The sequence below is a fragment of the Falco biarmicus genome, chromosome 10, assembly GCF_023638135.1.
Source record: "Falco biarmicus isolate bFalBia1 chromosome 10, bFalBia1.pri, whole genome shotgun sequence".
Lineage (NCBI taxonomy): Eukaryota > Metazoa > Chordata > Aves > Falconiformes > Falconidae > Falco > Falco biarmicus.
The window spans coordinates 20,062,261-20,077,608 of record NC_079297.1 but is presented as its reverse complement, the minus strand read 5'-3'; the positions used below and the strand labels follow the sequence as shown (position 1 = coordinate 20,077,608).

Sequence of the window (15,348 nt, the reverse complement as noted above, 5' to 3'; positions counted from 1 at the left end):
GTGAGAAGTACTATTTCCCAGATGTGAACTACTCAGACAGTGCTGTGGCTGCCAGCTGCAAGCAGCCCGCAGCAAGAAAGAGCTAGGGCTATTTCTGAGTGGGGGATCTAAGATCTAACCCCACGTTGTATAAACCCAGATAGATCTAGGATCTAATCCAGGGGTTACAGCATCTGAGAAATTTGTAAAATAAAAGGAATACAGAAAGCTTGAATAATCTCAGCTGTGAGACACATAAGCACAAATGTGGTAAAAAAAAAAAAAGAGAAAAGCTGGGACAGAGGCAGAGGGTAATCAACCTGAAGAAATTAAAAAGCATTTTTTTGGGACCTAACAGCAGGAGAAAGCATGAGTACTGTGGCATAAAGCAAAGGCTATCAAAACACCAAGTCAGAACTGATGCAAAGAATTTGTCAGATGGCCCTGACTCTCAGCTGTATCTTCATGGGCTTTGAATTCTAGTTTACAGCAAAACACCTGGAAAACGTGTGCAGGAATTTGGCCAGTCTTTAAGACTGGCTACCTAAATTCAGCTGCTACTTTTTTTCAGCTTAATCCTTCTAAACCCTCAGACCAGCTGTGGCTAGAGAAGAAATCCCAAAGCTGCACTGTAGTTTGAAGGTGCTGCAGAAAACCCTTGCAAATGCCTAGATGGTCCTTATACCTAATAATACGCAAGATTATATGTGCCATCAAATTTGGGAGTGGGAAGAGTGTTGCCCATATTCAGCAAAGGCCTTTTGAGGCCATTTTGACTCTTTCTGCAAGATCATAAAGATCAGGAGTGCTTCTCCTAACTGGGATCCAGCTAACCTGCTCATCCCCTCCTGCCACTGCAAGGAACTGAGCACTGACATCACCTCTGTTTCCCTACACTCTGTGGTTTGTGCTCTCATTTGATTTCAGGGATGTTAATATATTTGGCTTAACTGGAGTCGTTGGATTTTTAATACAGAAGATATGGGTAAAGCTATATGACATCCAGGAGGACCGCTAGGACTTCGGTACCTTTGGAGCTATAAAATGCATACAGGTGTCTGTTTAAAACTCACTATGTTTCAGAGATTATGAGGACCTACTAGCTTCCACTCACATCCATACCCAAGCCTGAAAACTGTTACAGCGGTGTCCAGCAATGCATTGAAAAATTTAACAGCAAGTACTCCAGAGTTCTGCAACTTTTAGACAGCACAGAAACCTGGAAGGGGTGGATCTATACTTTAACCCATTTTCTTGCTGTCTCCTATTACACGCAAGCCAGTGGATGTGGAAGTGCTCCCAGTCTCTCACTGCAGACAGGAGGTGGGGCGTTCATCAGTGCCTCAGTGGGCCTGAAGACCATGCTCCTGGCAGACTAGGCAACAGCCACAGCTGCTTCATCTACATACTCCCTCAGGTGTAACAATGCTATGCACTATTCTCTATTATTTGTTCCACAATGACAAGCAGATTAAGGCCATGCTGTGCTAGATAATACAAATTTATTAGAGGAGGAACTTGAGACTAGAAGGATGACATTGTTTATTGATTCTCATTCTTCACAATCATAGGCAATTAGGTAATCACAAGTCCAACTCAGACAGGTCCACAGGAAATCTAATCCACTCACCAACACACAACAGGTTTTAAAATAACATTCTGTACCAATAAAATAACGTAGCATACCATAAAAACATAAATGCCTAAAGACATAGCTACAGTCCTCAGAAGAAAGTGGGAAAGATTAAAAGTATTGTAACTTCTACCGCGAAGTACTCCTTCAAATAAAACACAAAAAGAAAAGCTGCAAAAAGGCCTACCACTAATTATATATTTATTCACAAGAGAGATGAGGTACTGTAAAACCTACATTAAAGTCTCACACTGCTGAATTGCATTTCAGCCTAGTTACCTCCCAAGACTTTGATTGTTTTAATGTGCTGTTGTGTTTTTAAAGGAGAGCCATGTTCTTTCACAGTTAAGTCACAACCTTGATCCACAAACAGCTTTAAACAAAGGTAGCATTTATTTTTGAGGACTTTTTTTTTTCCCTGACAAAGACTCCCTTCAGCAAGGCAGGTTATTCCGAGAGAAGTTAAACAGAGCAGTGACCACAGGAAAGAAGAAAAGGAAGATCTAAAAAAAGGAAAGGATGTAAAAACATGCAGAATAATAAATTCACAGGTTTTGTTACTTGCAGGGAAGTTTTGTGGCTTCTCTGTTAAAAGAGCAGGGCCTACTTACACAGGTGTTTCAGACTAAGCACGCCAACAGCCCAGCAGCAGCTGACTGAATTTCCCACTGCTTTTACTATTCCACTGAGCCCTCACAGAGCACTTTCCTGCTACTCACACTCCGATCGCTTTCCCCTCTCCTACCTCACCCTGCCACTCACAGAATCATACAAACAGGACAAGGGAAGGTCACTCTGCTGCGAGCGAGGATTTAGCACTGCTTATGGGTGCACTTGTACCCCCACCGTCCACCAGCCCCCCCACTATATGAGAGCCAGGGGTCTGCCGGTACCTGGCCTGTCCATCCCACTCCTCACCCTCCACTTCGCCACCTCCTCACGGCCACGCACCCCCCTCACCCCCACCGCCTCACGGCCACGCGCCCCCCCGTCACTCCCGCCGCCTCACGGCCACGCGCCCCCCCCCTCACTCCCGCCGCCTCACGGCCACGCATCCCCTCTCACGGCCACGCACCCCCCTCACGCCCACCGCCTCACGGCCACGCGCCCCCCCCCTCACCCCCACCGCCTCACGGCCACGCGCCCCCCCCCCTCACCCCCACCGTCTCGCGGCCACGCATCCCCCCTCACCGCCACGCACCCCCCCCTCACCCCCACCGCCTCACGGCCACGCGCCCCCTCACAGCCACCCTCAACAGCCCTAACCGTGCCGCTTCGCCGCTCCCATCCCCAGCTAGCAACGAGGACAGGAAGGCGCCTTCCAGCCAAGCGGCATCTCCCGCCCCTGCCCGCCGCCGTCCCCGGGGGCCAGGCTGTGCTGCCCGCCCCGACAAGCTAGCGAAACTCCGCCGCCAAAGTCCAGGGGCTAACAGGGAGCCCGCCTCCACACAGCTCAGCCTCACGGGGTTCCGGGGGGGGTCCTTGCCGAAGCCTCCCCCGTCCCGTCCTCCCTCGTTTCACCTGCCTCCGTACAAGGCAGGGGGAGCAGCCACCGAGAGCCGGTCCCCCGAACCGCCGCCTACAGGGCGTACCCCTCACTCTGCGGCTCCCGCCTCAGCAGGCCCCCCACCCCGGGCTCTGCCTACCTGGCGCGGGACAGGGCGGGAAGCTGTGAGGGGGCAGCGGGCAGAACGCGGGAAGCTGCGAGGGGACGGTGGGGACAGCCGTCTGCTTACGCCTGGCTGCCCCCACACTACCGCCGCCCAGGCTCGGCGGGGCCGCGTTTCTCGGGGCGAAGCGGGGGGCGGGGGGAGCCGGGCCGGGGAGCCGCCCCCCCGCGCTCAGACAGGCAGCGCCCGCCTCACTGTGCCTAGGCGGCCCCCTCCCCGCCGTCGGTGCCCTCCGCCGCTGTGCTTACCGGCTGCTCCCGCCATTCCTCTCCGCCCTCCCCCGGTCCCGCGGAAGCAACAGGGCGACCGGCGCGCCGCCGGGATACTTGCATTTTCATCGGGGCTGGCTCAGTCCGGGGGCCCGGAGAGCTGCCGGGCAGCTCGGCAGTCTCAGCCAGCGCCCGTCCCTGCAGACTCAGTTTTCTTGAGTTTTCTTTTAGTTCTTCATCTTGCTTCCCCCGCTCTCCTCGGCGTGTGGCGCCGACAGCGCACAGCAAGTGCTGAGGGGCTGCACTGGCGGGTCCAGCCACCCTCTGCTGGAACGGGCACCCAGCACCCCTCAGACCTCCTCAGGGCTGGAACGGGCACCCAGCACCCCTCAGGCCTCCTCAGGGCTGGAACGGGCACCCAGCACCCCTCAGATCTCCTCAGAGCAACGAGGTGCAGGTACCGGGCAGCTGCCAGCTATGAGGCTCTGGCTGGCAACCCGGCTTGCAGAACCACACAGCAGCTAACTCCACCACTGCTAGGGGTGAATATCCACCGACGCCAGAAGTCAGAAAGTTCTGCTGACACATTGATTTCATAGAGGAACGGGAGGTGTCATGCTCAGCCTGTGACGAGATCCAAGTGTGGGGTAGGCACAGGGACCACAAATCTCAAGCTGAGGGGAAATCCAGGATGGAGATGTGGACACCAGTGCCATGGGGAGCACACAGGCCACACGTGTGACTCACCAATCCTGCCCACTCCTGCAGTGCATGCGCTGCTGCCGTTTCTCCACATCTTCCCAAACTTCACGCACCTGCACCCGGGGGGCAGCCACGGCTCCACGGGCCATCCTGAACGCACCACCACTGGTGATGGCACCGGCTGATCTCCAACCCCTCACTTCTGGAAACACTCATTCCTAGCTAGGATCGCTGTTCAAGCCACTGAAAGGACTGGGAGATGTGAGACCCATAGTCTGAGACAGATGCAAAAAGTCAGGACCAGTACTCAGCAAAACGTTTTCTCAAAAGGCTGCACCTTTGACTCTTTTTATCCTCAAACCCAAATGACACAGATTTTGAATCGGTAACGCCACTTCAAATTTGCACTAAGTTACTCCATGCAAGAATCTGGATTTTAGACCACTTGAAGGAGTCCACCCGTAGGCACAATACCATGCTGAACTTTTAAAACAACAATTCTTGCTGTATTTTTTCTATACAAGCCATGTCAAAGTAAATAGAACACAAAACACATTTAAATACCTTTAGCAACTCACTTTTGGACCTTCTGAACTCTTTGTATAGTTACAAAACTTTTTACTACAGTAGCTCTCAAATGGCTCTTTTTAAACAAGATATGTCCTTGAAAAGGAGAACATTCTTTAATATACACAGAGCAACTATGTTACCTCATAAATATTAATGAACATTAAACTGTGTGCTATGAAAATAATTTTCACGCAAAAGGTCTTATGCACATAGGTGCATTCACCAGCAAAGTTCACATGTAATTCTCCCTATTGGTTGCAAATCCTTGGTGATACACGGAGGTCTTTCCTTCTAGGTATAATGAAGGATATTAGGAATGCCTAGCTCTCAGAATGTAACATCATTATAGGAAATTAAAAGTAAACAAAACCAACCAAGAAGCAAGCAAGCAAACAAACAAAAAGAAACCTATTTGATTTGAATGGGAGTTTCCTTCCTTTTCTGAACTGATTTACCCATCCCTACGTTTTGCTCTTTAAATTTTAAAGCATCTGAACATTTGTTCTGTCAGTTGAGAAAAAAATGGACTTACTTAAACTCATGTTAGATCCCTGGGGGATATCATGGGGAAAATAGGACAGCAGTGCTAAGAAGAAAAACTACATCTACAGCATCTTTTACAATTAAAAACCACCAAACAGTGAACAGCAACAACAGCAAAAAAAAAAAAAACCAGTGAAAAGTATTTCATTCCTTTTTATGCTATGATTTAAAACTCAATACTGTATCCTATCCAATGGCCAGTGTACAAAAAGCGCACATGAAAATTACATCAGTGGCAATAGCTGACAGTTGCTCTGCATGAAGTGCATAATTCTGCATCCATATTTTTACCGACGTCTAATTAACACATACTATGTTCATCAAATTTCAAATGAAAAGTCCTGAAGTACAATCAAATTAAATAGTATATACTCCTTTGTCATGGCTAAGATGCAAGAGAAAATTTGCATCCTTCAAGTATGTTATAAATACTGATGGAGACAACAGGAAAGCACAAATTTATGTCCCCCAATTTTTCAACTCTAGTGTCTAAAACTCTACCTTGATGAGTTAAGTCCTGCCAAAGCTTCATCTATAATTAAATACATTTTCAGTTTCTAGATGTTTAGTTTTCTTCCTTTCAAAAAAATTACAATGATCTTCAGGAGCTTCAGCTGAGTAAGAGCTAAGAAAATGGGACAAAGAAGCTGCTCCCAACATAACCAGTTGCCTGAAAAACTTGGTAAGTTGGGATATGATATTAGGAAATTTTGTCTGTAACTTTTTATCCTTCCAAGAGCATAGGAAAGGAAGTACAGTGAGAGCAAATCTCTATATTTCATAGAAATTACACAACTTTGCAGCTTCAGGGAACTTTCTTCCATGGGTATGTTTGATTTAATTATATTAGACTGGAGAACTAATACTTTGTAGGCTGCGAGGGTTAGGTGAGATGAAACCCATGTTTCTTATTTGCAGCAAAGGAAGTTTCAAGGACTTTTTAACCTCTCATCGTTTTAGATTAATGACCTGGTTTCAGTGCATTCTGGTAATTTTGAATGCAAGTTCAGCATTAGACTTTATTATTAGACTTATTACAAGATTTTTAACACCACTGTCAAACAGAACCTGCATGTAGCTGCATTACAGAAATCAAGGTAGAACAAAAGCAATAATGCCACAGACCCCAAACTCAGATTTCTTGTACAAGAGGTAAAAAGTGAAATATTTTCTTTAAAAAAACCTTTATATTCCTTGGCATTTTTATAAGTATCCAAAAAGATCAACTTGTATATATTAGCTAGGAATTTTATTTAGATAGGGTTTTTTCCACCTTCACTAAAACCCATAAAAAAGCACTTTCATGGCCAAACTAAATATTTTAAGTAATTCTGAAGAATGTATTTGCTTACAGATAAGAAGACCTCAAACCCCTGTCTTCAATGATCCTGCCCATAAGATCTTTACCACTGAATTCCTGCCTTTTCTATGCTCTGTTCAATACTCTCAAAGTCTGACTTCCTAAGCTTTTCTTGGGTGGGATGTTTTGACATCTTTGTCCCATTTTTGTACTTTGCCTCGATAAATCTTCAGTAACTATTTTCCCCCTCCTGTTCAGAAATGGTTTAGCAGCTGGCCTTAATAAGCCAGCTTATTAAGCTTAAACCAATATAGAGTTAAAATAATGCAGAAATTTTTTTTTTCCAGTGACTGTGAATGTATTTCTCTGCTAGTTCTTAACATCCTTCAAGAATAACAGAAGTCAGTAAAAGCACCAGATAGACACTGATCTGGAAGAGGTGTAAGATACCTTAATGTCTTTTGATGTAAGATTATTGTGCCCTTTAAAATAGTAAGTCATTTAAATATAAATACTTTGTGTCAATTTTTATTAGGTTTTTTGCAGTCCAAGAGAAAATACTTTTTTAAATTAATGACTGATAGGGAAATAAAACTGTTCCTTTTCCATTATAGGTAAATTACCAAGGAGTCATTTGTTGCAAGTTTCTTGCAATTTAAAAAAAAAACCAGTATACAAACAAAAATTATTATTATGTAGCAAACATTAAATTATCTAACTTTCCTGTATTAAAAGTTGGAATGTCTGTCTTTTTTCTTCTGATAAATTTGTGATTTGTAATATGCATGTTCTGATTTCAATGGTTAAGTCATTTCCTCAGGTGACATGCACGATGACACAGTTACACAATAAGAACTTGATTGCACTTCGTCTGTCATGAGTATTATATATATTCATGACCTTCCAGACCACATCTTCCATCGGTAGTACCTCTACAGTTACCACATTGGTTGGTTGTATTACTCCACTGTCATTCATTTACCAGAGACGATAAGCAACAGAAACAAAATTGGCTTCGTGATGTGTGTAAACTGGCTCAAGAGTTTTTACAGATTAGCATCAAAGACATCTTGCTTAATCTGCTCTGAAGCCCTGAAGGAAAGCTGTGTTTTAGTCCAGGGCTGCGGTACAGGTGGACACCCTCCTCTTCCTCCTTCCCAGAGCTGTGCTCGCTCCTGAGTGTGCATCAGAGCAGCTGCACCACCACACAGCCATCCCTCCATGTCACCATAGCTTCTTCCAGCTACAAATGTTGTTTTTAAATAAAGAATCTCCTCATTTTTATTGTTGGGTGTGAACAGACTTTGTAGTTGCGTGCCTCTGCTTCACATTGAGCCCTCATTCACTGATTAAAGAATCAATCAAACTTACTGTCTGAACTAACTGAAATAAATGAGAATAATAAAATAAAACACAACAAAGAAAAACTGGAATCTGAATATAATACCTCTGGCTTTTGCTGAACATTCCCCCACATTTGTGACCAGCTATGCTGTTTTATAGAACTTATTTTATACATACATTTACTTTTTTGAACTAAGTAATTCCAGTCTCTTAACTTTTTTTTCTTCTATGAAGTCTCTCCATGCTTTCTGTGATTGCCATCTATATCTGGATTCTTGCTTTTTTTTTTTTCAAGTTGGAGCCACCAAATCTTAGTGTAGAATAGTGAAATGAAGACAGGCTATTGCTTTCAGTAGATTGTATGTTAACAGTCCTTTTTTTACAGACTGGATGGATTGGTATCCTCTTCTGCATCTCTTCTTCCAGTCCTCTTTGGATTTTTGGACAAATCCACTGCCAAATATAGTACAGATAAGGTAAGACTTACCATTTTTCTTTACTGTATCTAGGCAGTAATAAAACTAAAAGTCTGAAGTCATCCATATACTTTTAGAAATAATCAGAGAAGTAGTTCATTGACCACACTTTTTCCTAAGGACAAAACTGGGTAAGTGCAGATGACCCAAGAAGATTCAGAGGTGTGTGTCAGTCCCAAATACTATGGAAAGGCAAGTGTTACTTATCTTGTTTAAATGCATGTGCTGTTTGCATAGATTTTCTCTATATATAAAAACAGGTATAATTTTTAAAATGTTAGATTCCTCTCAGAGGAATTTAGCATTTAATTCTCACAAGAACTGTGCCAAAATGAAGCATATAACACAAAATCTAAATTACGTTATCAGAGTAAAAAAGTCTGTTCTTACTTGCCTGCAAAACTGAGTAAGACAGGGATGACAAACTTTATTTGTACTCTCTAGCCAGTATAGAACTACATTTGATAGGTTTATTTGTAGAATATCAGAGAATTGAATCTTCATGGCCTGCTAAGGCCAGGATCTTGGAGGCAGAGAGGGACAGCGGCTTCAGGCTGAGAAAGCTCCCATCCTCCAACTAGATGGGTCCAGGTAGATCCTCTCCCCACATGATCTCAGCAAAGCCAGGAAGGGTCCTTCAGTTGTGGCTTGAGTCATCATCCCAGCGCACACAACGTGATGCTTGTCACGTCACCGCGTAGTAACAGAAGGTACTCTCCTTTCCCCATCTGAGACGCGTTCAGACAGGCATTGTCAGGGGATGTGCCATTTGGGACAATAACATATGTCATCTTAAAACAATGTTACATCAGTGGCCAAATGCTTAAACTGCTGTATGAGAGTATTCACTAAACATACCTGTATATAGACATTATGGATTGCCCAAACATGATTTCTTTTCAGAGAGGAAAGAAATCTTTCACACAGACCTCATAGGGACAACAACTGAAGTCACAGAATCAGAATGATTTGGGTTGGAAGGGCCCTTTTAAAAGTAATCTAATCCAATGCCTCTGCGGTGCAGAGCCATCTTCAACTAAATCAGGTTGTCAGAGCCACATCCAACCTGACCCTAAATATTTCCAGGGATGGGGCATCTACAGCCTCCCTGGGCAACCTGTTCCAGTGTTTCACCACTCCCACCATAAAAAAAATTCTCCCTTAAGTCAATGGTCAGTTAATCATGGTAGTTCTCACAGGCAAAACTCCTTCTCTGGATTAGACTGCAGGGAATCAAGACAGTAAAACACATACCAGAGGTTATTCCCATTTCCACACATTAGTACGTCTGTCTTTAAGAATTAACATAACAGACATCCAAGGTTAATTATGTTGGCATCCATAATTACCTCACCCTTACACCAAACCTAACTGTAGGATATTTGAGATTCAAAGGTGTTTGAATTGCCAGATGCATTTTAAATCTGAGATATCTGTGCACAAAGTGAGCTTAGGAAAAAATTAGGCAAGGACTATTTGCAGCCTGTGATCCAAAGTTCAGATTGGCATCGCAGTGCTCAAGACCAGACCCACAACATGGGTTTAAAAGAATGCAAATTCTGTGTTCTGGCTAATGTCAGTGTTGCCTCAGCATGAGAGGGAAACTTGATTTTGGTAGATGTGCTCAGTGTTTTGCATGTGCTTATGTGCATTTCTAGGTAGGAATGGACAAATGTAAGCAATAATAAATACTGCTGTGAAGAGAAGATCAAATTCAGGACATTTCGTGCACATATTTTTAAGTTTGCCTTTGTACTAATAGTTAAGCAGTCATTACAGCAGTTTCTGAAGATACCAAGGAAGGAATTAAAAAGAAACGTGAAGTATCATGGTTTTAATGCTTTTAGCATGATTTCAAGCAACTTCAAATGACAAACATTTCTATCCACTGCACTCCTGTTCTCTTATCAAGCCATAGCTAATGAGCTGTAGGCTGTCCTGCTGCTAACTCAAGCAACAAACCACTCGTGACTTTAGCAGATGTTCTCCTTTTCATGCCAATAGGAATATTTACTAACATTTTTTCATGTTATGGTTTTCTGTCTCAAAACTTATTCCTCAGGACCAGGAATATGCCACGTTTAACCACTCACAGTCATAAATATGCATTTACTAAGGTTGGTGCTTGCTTGAAAGTTACACAACAGGATTTTTACAGAGTTTACATAAACCCAATATCTTTCAAAATAAGAATTCATTGAAGTTTGTTGTTAAAAGACAGAGTTCATAAAAACTGCTGTCAAGCTAAACATGCACTTGGTCTTCATCCAGCTTGTCTCTGCCAAATGAGGTGGTTGCTCAACAAGGGGAAGAGATGGTCACTGGTAAAGCAGTCTTATTATTATGCATGTATATCATCTCCAATTTTTAAACAAAGCAAAGCACAACTCTCTTCTATTCAGCATTCACTAACCAGCACCTCAGGGAGAAATAAGCAACCTTTTATAATGAAAAGCAGAAAAATTATTTTCTTTAGAGTTCACATTTAAATGTCTTTACCAATCATTTTCTACTTGGTTTTATTTACATAGACTTTTCAGAGTTCGTAAATACCTTAAATGCATTCCTGTGAAAGTTCATTTTCTGTATGGATCTGTTAAGGTAAAAATAGAGATTAAGAAACTTTCCCAAAGGCATGAGTTAGTCACAGTGGATAACGAATTCATGAATACTGCTCCTTGCTAAATCCAAATTATGTTCCCTCTTATATTAGTCTGAAGTTTCTGAATTGTAGTTAATGCTACCAGGTGTTAGGTAAGCTTAGATTTTATTGCTTCTCATCCTCCTGCAAGCTGTAAATGAATTTTAAAAATTGAAATATATGTGAATACTGTCTCACGGCTACCACATTACAGAGACCCAGGGCAAACAGAAAGGAGAGAAATTTTTTTTCTCTTTCACTTTTTTTTTGTTCCTTTGCTGGATAGGCACAATCATTTCTTCTTTTGAATCAACAACACAGACCAAAGTAGCTGGTAGCAAGTCATTGAGCAAGAGTGCTGTCTGCTGATTACAAGAATTAGTAGTTGCAATGAACCCATTTTACTTTTCATTGCAATGGTGGAGGAATTTGCACATCTCAGCTGAGGGGACAGGTAAACTCAAATTTAAAGAGCCATATATTAAAATAAGCTAATGGCAAATAGCTTTATGGCTAATTATTTTATTTATTGTTTGGAAAGACTGGATGCCTGTTCATAACCATTACTGAGCAGCAGTTTCCCAAAATGTGCTAACTTGGTCACTGATTATCTAACTGTATCTGGCGTGAATCATTGTATAGTTAACCTATGAGAAGCTCAGAAAACATGTGAGAGCTGTATTTTAAGTCAGGTCTGGACTATTACAACACACAAGCACAGAGTCCCAATGGACAAATACAGTGTAGGTAAATCTTAAAGTCCTTAAAAAAATTATTTCCCTTAAGTGCATATTCTGGTAAGATTGTCCAATAACATGATGGTATTGACAAGAAACCATTTTCCCCACAGACAAAAAAATACAATAAATACAGAATAAAAACATAGCCATCTTGTGTAACAGATTTACAAACACCTTGTGACAGAAATATTATAAACACTTTGACATGAACATTTTATTTGTTTTATCACTGAACAGTAATTCTAGCAAAGGTAGTTCATGCATGTGAATTGCAAAACCCAAATCAGCTGTTCATTTCCTATGATTTACTCTTCAGGTGTACATACTGTTTCATTCTTAAGAATAAATGCAAAACAATGGTGCATTCAGCAGCTGGGGATAAAAACACTCCACCCACAGTCCAACATCTCTTGGAAGGCAAACAACACAATCATTTCCAAAACTCTTAATTTTTAGAAACTCGGATATAGATAGCATTGGTACATCAGGCTGTTATCCTGCTGCAAGTTTATGTAAATTTTACTGAAAGCAAGCAGATTCTCTGTATAAAGACATCATTGGTCTTGTGACCTGATTTTCAAAGACAGTGGGCACCAAGACCTCCCTTTGGCTTCACAAACAGCTGTAGATGTTCATCATGTCAGATATTCAAGCCATTAGCCTTTCAGCATTCTAATATTTAAGATCGTTTAGATAGATTTACCCAGAGGAAATTACTGTAGCTATTAATTTATGTTCACTTCCTCACACATAGAGGGAACATATGAAAGTCAAGTCATTTTTGCTGCTGACAATAAAAGTCATACATTCAAAGATCAAGTACTTTGTGGTTTTGCTGGCCTGAGCCCTTCATGCCTTGTCAGCTCTCTGTCCTCACTGGAAGACCACCAGTTAATGGATTTAACCTTTACATCAGTGAAAGATAACAGATCAGCACGTCAAAGATAAGTTACACTAAAGTCATGTATGTCCTCTTTCTCCTTCACTTCTTTTTATAGTCATTACATCTAATTTCCTTCACCACTGCTTTACTTAGTTTCATAGAAAGTACAACTATTCAAGCAAGTAAAAGGCAGTTAAAAAGAGCAAAGTTACAGCTGTTCACAAAGCTCACTACTCTCTGAAATTCAGCTCCCACATGTGCCAACTTCAAAATGTCACTAACCATCTCCTGGAGACACCTTGACAACCTCTTCCAGCTCTTAGCTCAGGCAACAGTTTCAGACAATGGGACGGGTAATAATTTTTTTTCCAAGGTAATGTAAAGAAAGAGAAAAAGGACTTAGTGTCAAAATGTAGCCCTGAAACAAGTAAACCAAAAAAGATTACTATTTCACTGACGTGTTACGCATTTCCTGCAAATACAGTTACTTGTACATAACATGAACAGTTATACAAATACTGGCAGATAATATGGAGGTGTGAAGAGCACCAAAGGTCTAAATGAGTAACTCTGGGAGCGCATGCAACAGCTACGCAATTTCAGCTTAGTTTACGTTTCCAGGAAAAGACCCAAGACAATGCAGCAGAAAAACAAACCCTGAATTTTAGACAGTGAGAAATGAAAAGATTTAGGAATTCAAGAAGTCAAAACAAGAAGCTGCTAGTAACTTTTTTTCCAGGACACTTAGGCTCCTAGGACCATCCCAAATGGATTAAAATGAGAAATCTGAAATACATGCAAGGCCAACTTGGTCAATTATTTTTGTAGATTCAACAGGAAAAATATTGAAGTAGAATAAATTATTTCATTTATTATTATTTACAAGCAAGTTTCACCCGGAACAAGCAAAGTTCAAGTACAAATTTTCAGGCCCTGTACAGCATGCTGCTTCTGGTAATATCAGCTGGGCTTCAGCACCATGAAACAGAAACCCAGACATCACAGGCTCCAACATCTGTCTGTGAATGTAACAAATAGGTCTCCAAGTTTAACAGAAGTTAAAGACATTGGCCATAGCGAGCAAAAGTTTGATGCCACAACCAGCTGTAGTGTGGATTTGTATCAAGTTGAGTGACTTCTCTATGGATTCAATGGTTTTGTTTAGTTCTCTATATAGAATATTTCTCTTCATCTCAAAGTTAAAGCCCATGTACTGCAAAGCAATAACAAGGATGCTATCCAAATATATTTTAAAAACTGATCACAATATTTAATGAGGCACCCTCCCAAGGCTCTTCTGAGGATACCTCTGGCTGCAGTTTACTCCGCAGTGTGTTATATGTGAATGAATCTTTGGAACCAGCACAAAGTTCTAGTGTTTTTGAGTATAATGATTCAGAGCAACAGTTTTCAATGCAATGCTAGGTCCTAAATCCATTCACTGTTTATAGAAAGAGCTGGATTTTGACAAAGAGAACACAGATGCCTGAAAGAAGTCATAGTTTCTGTAGGACTTGTTAAAAGTAACATTTCCAAAACAGGGAACGGATTGTTTGCTGCTAAATTTCTCAGCTCTTACAGCTCTTTTCTCTTCCCCTATCCGTATTTCCAAGTCTGAGCTGTTATCTGAATCACAGCCCAGTAGGTGATCAATTCAGGCAGCCTGATATTACTATACACACGTGCACTGGATAGTATATTGGTTCCTGTGAAGTCCAAGAAAGTTTTGCTAGATTTCAGTAAATGATATTAATGTTCCTCACTTCAAAAATTTAAACTAAAACCCAAGTCATCAAGAATACTTCACCTTTGTACAGTTGTAAACAAAAAAGAAATTTTACTAAGATAAATTATGGTATGCAAAATGCCAACACTAGGTTCCTGTGTTCAGGAGGCTGGAAAGACAGATGCTGCTGAAACTAAGGTTATAATGGAGACTGCTATAGCTCTTATTCTATAATATAGTGAGGTAATGGAGATGTATAAGAATATTTACAGAAGGGTGAAATATAAATGAACTGACTGCTTAATGTTTATTTTACAGTTCTAAAGAGTAATTGACTACTACAATAACTTTATTAAAAAAAACAATAAACAGCTGTTTGGTCCTAACTTTCTCAAAACTTTTTTAGTGATGACATATCAACATTTGGTTGCATTTCAATATTTGGATATATTAGATATTTCTTGGGTATACACTCTGCCAGCATAATACAGGTTGCTTTAACAATATTGCTGGCAGTCACAAAGCTTATAAAAATAATAATAAAAAAATGCAAAAATACTTCAGAATCATGGCTCACAACCCATTTTAGTAGGTGATATGCCTCAAGCAGGGCTCTTTCCTTGTATCCTGTCTGATAGAAGACAGCAAGGCAGGCTGTCAGTGACTACATTTTCCGTACCCCACTTTGTTACTGCTTGATAAGAATGAATTAGGGATAGTACCGAGAGTCCTGGACTTTGTTAGCGCTACCAGAAAATGCTCATAAAAGGGGAGAATGTTTTGAAGAGTGAGAAGTTATCAAGGAAAAAAAAAAAAAAGTATTTTCTTCCACCCTGAACTGGCCAGCATAAGATGAACCTGAAATTACCAAAACATCAGAACCAATTCAGTACTACACATATTCAAAGTATCATTCAGCTCCTTGGAAACAG

General features: G+C 41.5%; 1 protein-coding gene and 1 long non-coding RNA gene across 8 annotated transcripts in view; both read right to left on the bottom strand.

Moving 5' to 3' along the window:
* Positions 1-3,380, bottom strand: part of SHANK2 (SH3 and multiple ankyrin repeat domains 2) — a 353,645-nt gene extending 350,265 nt beyond the window's left edge. For 6 of the 7 annotated variants that reach the window (XM_056354407.1, XM_056354409.1, XM_056354410.1 and 3 more), the window contains exon 1: positions 3,259-3,380. The gene's annotated coding sequence lies outside the window, so the exon portion shown is untranslated. Of the gene's footprint in view, positions 1-2,878; positions 3,115-3,258 lie in introns of those variants that run through there. The other variant, XM_056354404.1, reaches the window with a different exon arrangement.
* Positions 3,381-5,458: 2,078 nt separating this feature from the next.
* The window catches only part of LOC130156438 (uncharacterized), a 33,629-nt gene continuing 23,739 nt past the window's right edge, over positions 5,459-15,348 (bottom strand). Inside the window, exon 5 of the long non-coding RNA XR_008824424.1 lies at positions 5,459-13,709. This is a non-coding gene — a long non-coding RNA (uncharacterized LOC130156438). The remainder of the gene's footprint in view (positions 13,710-15,348) is intronic.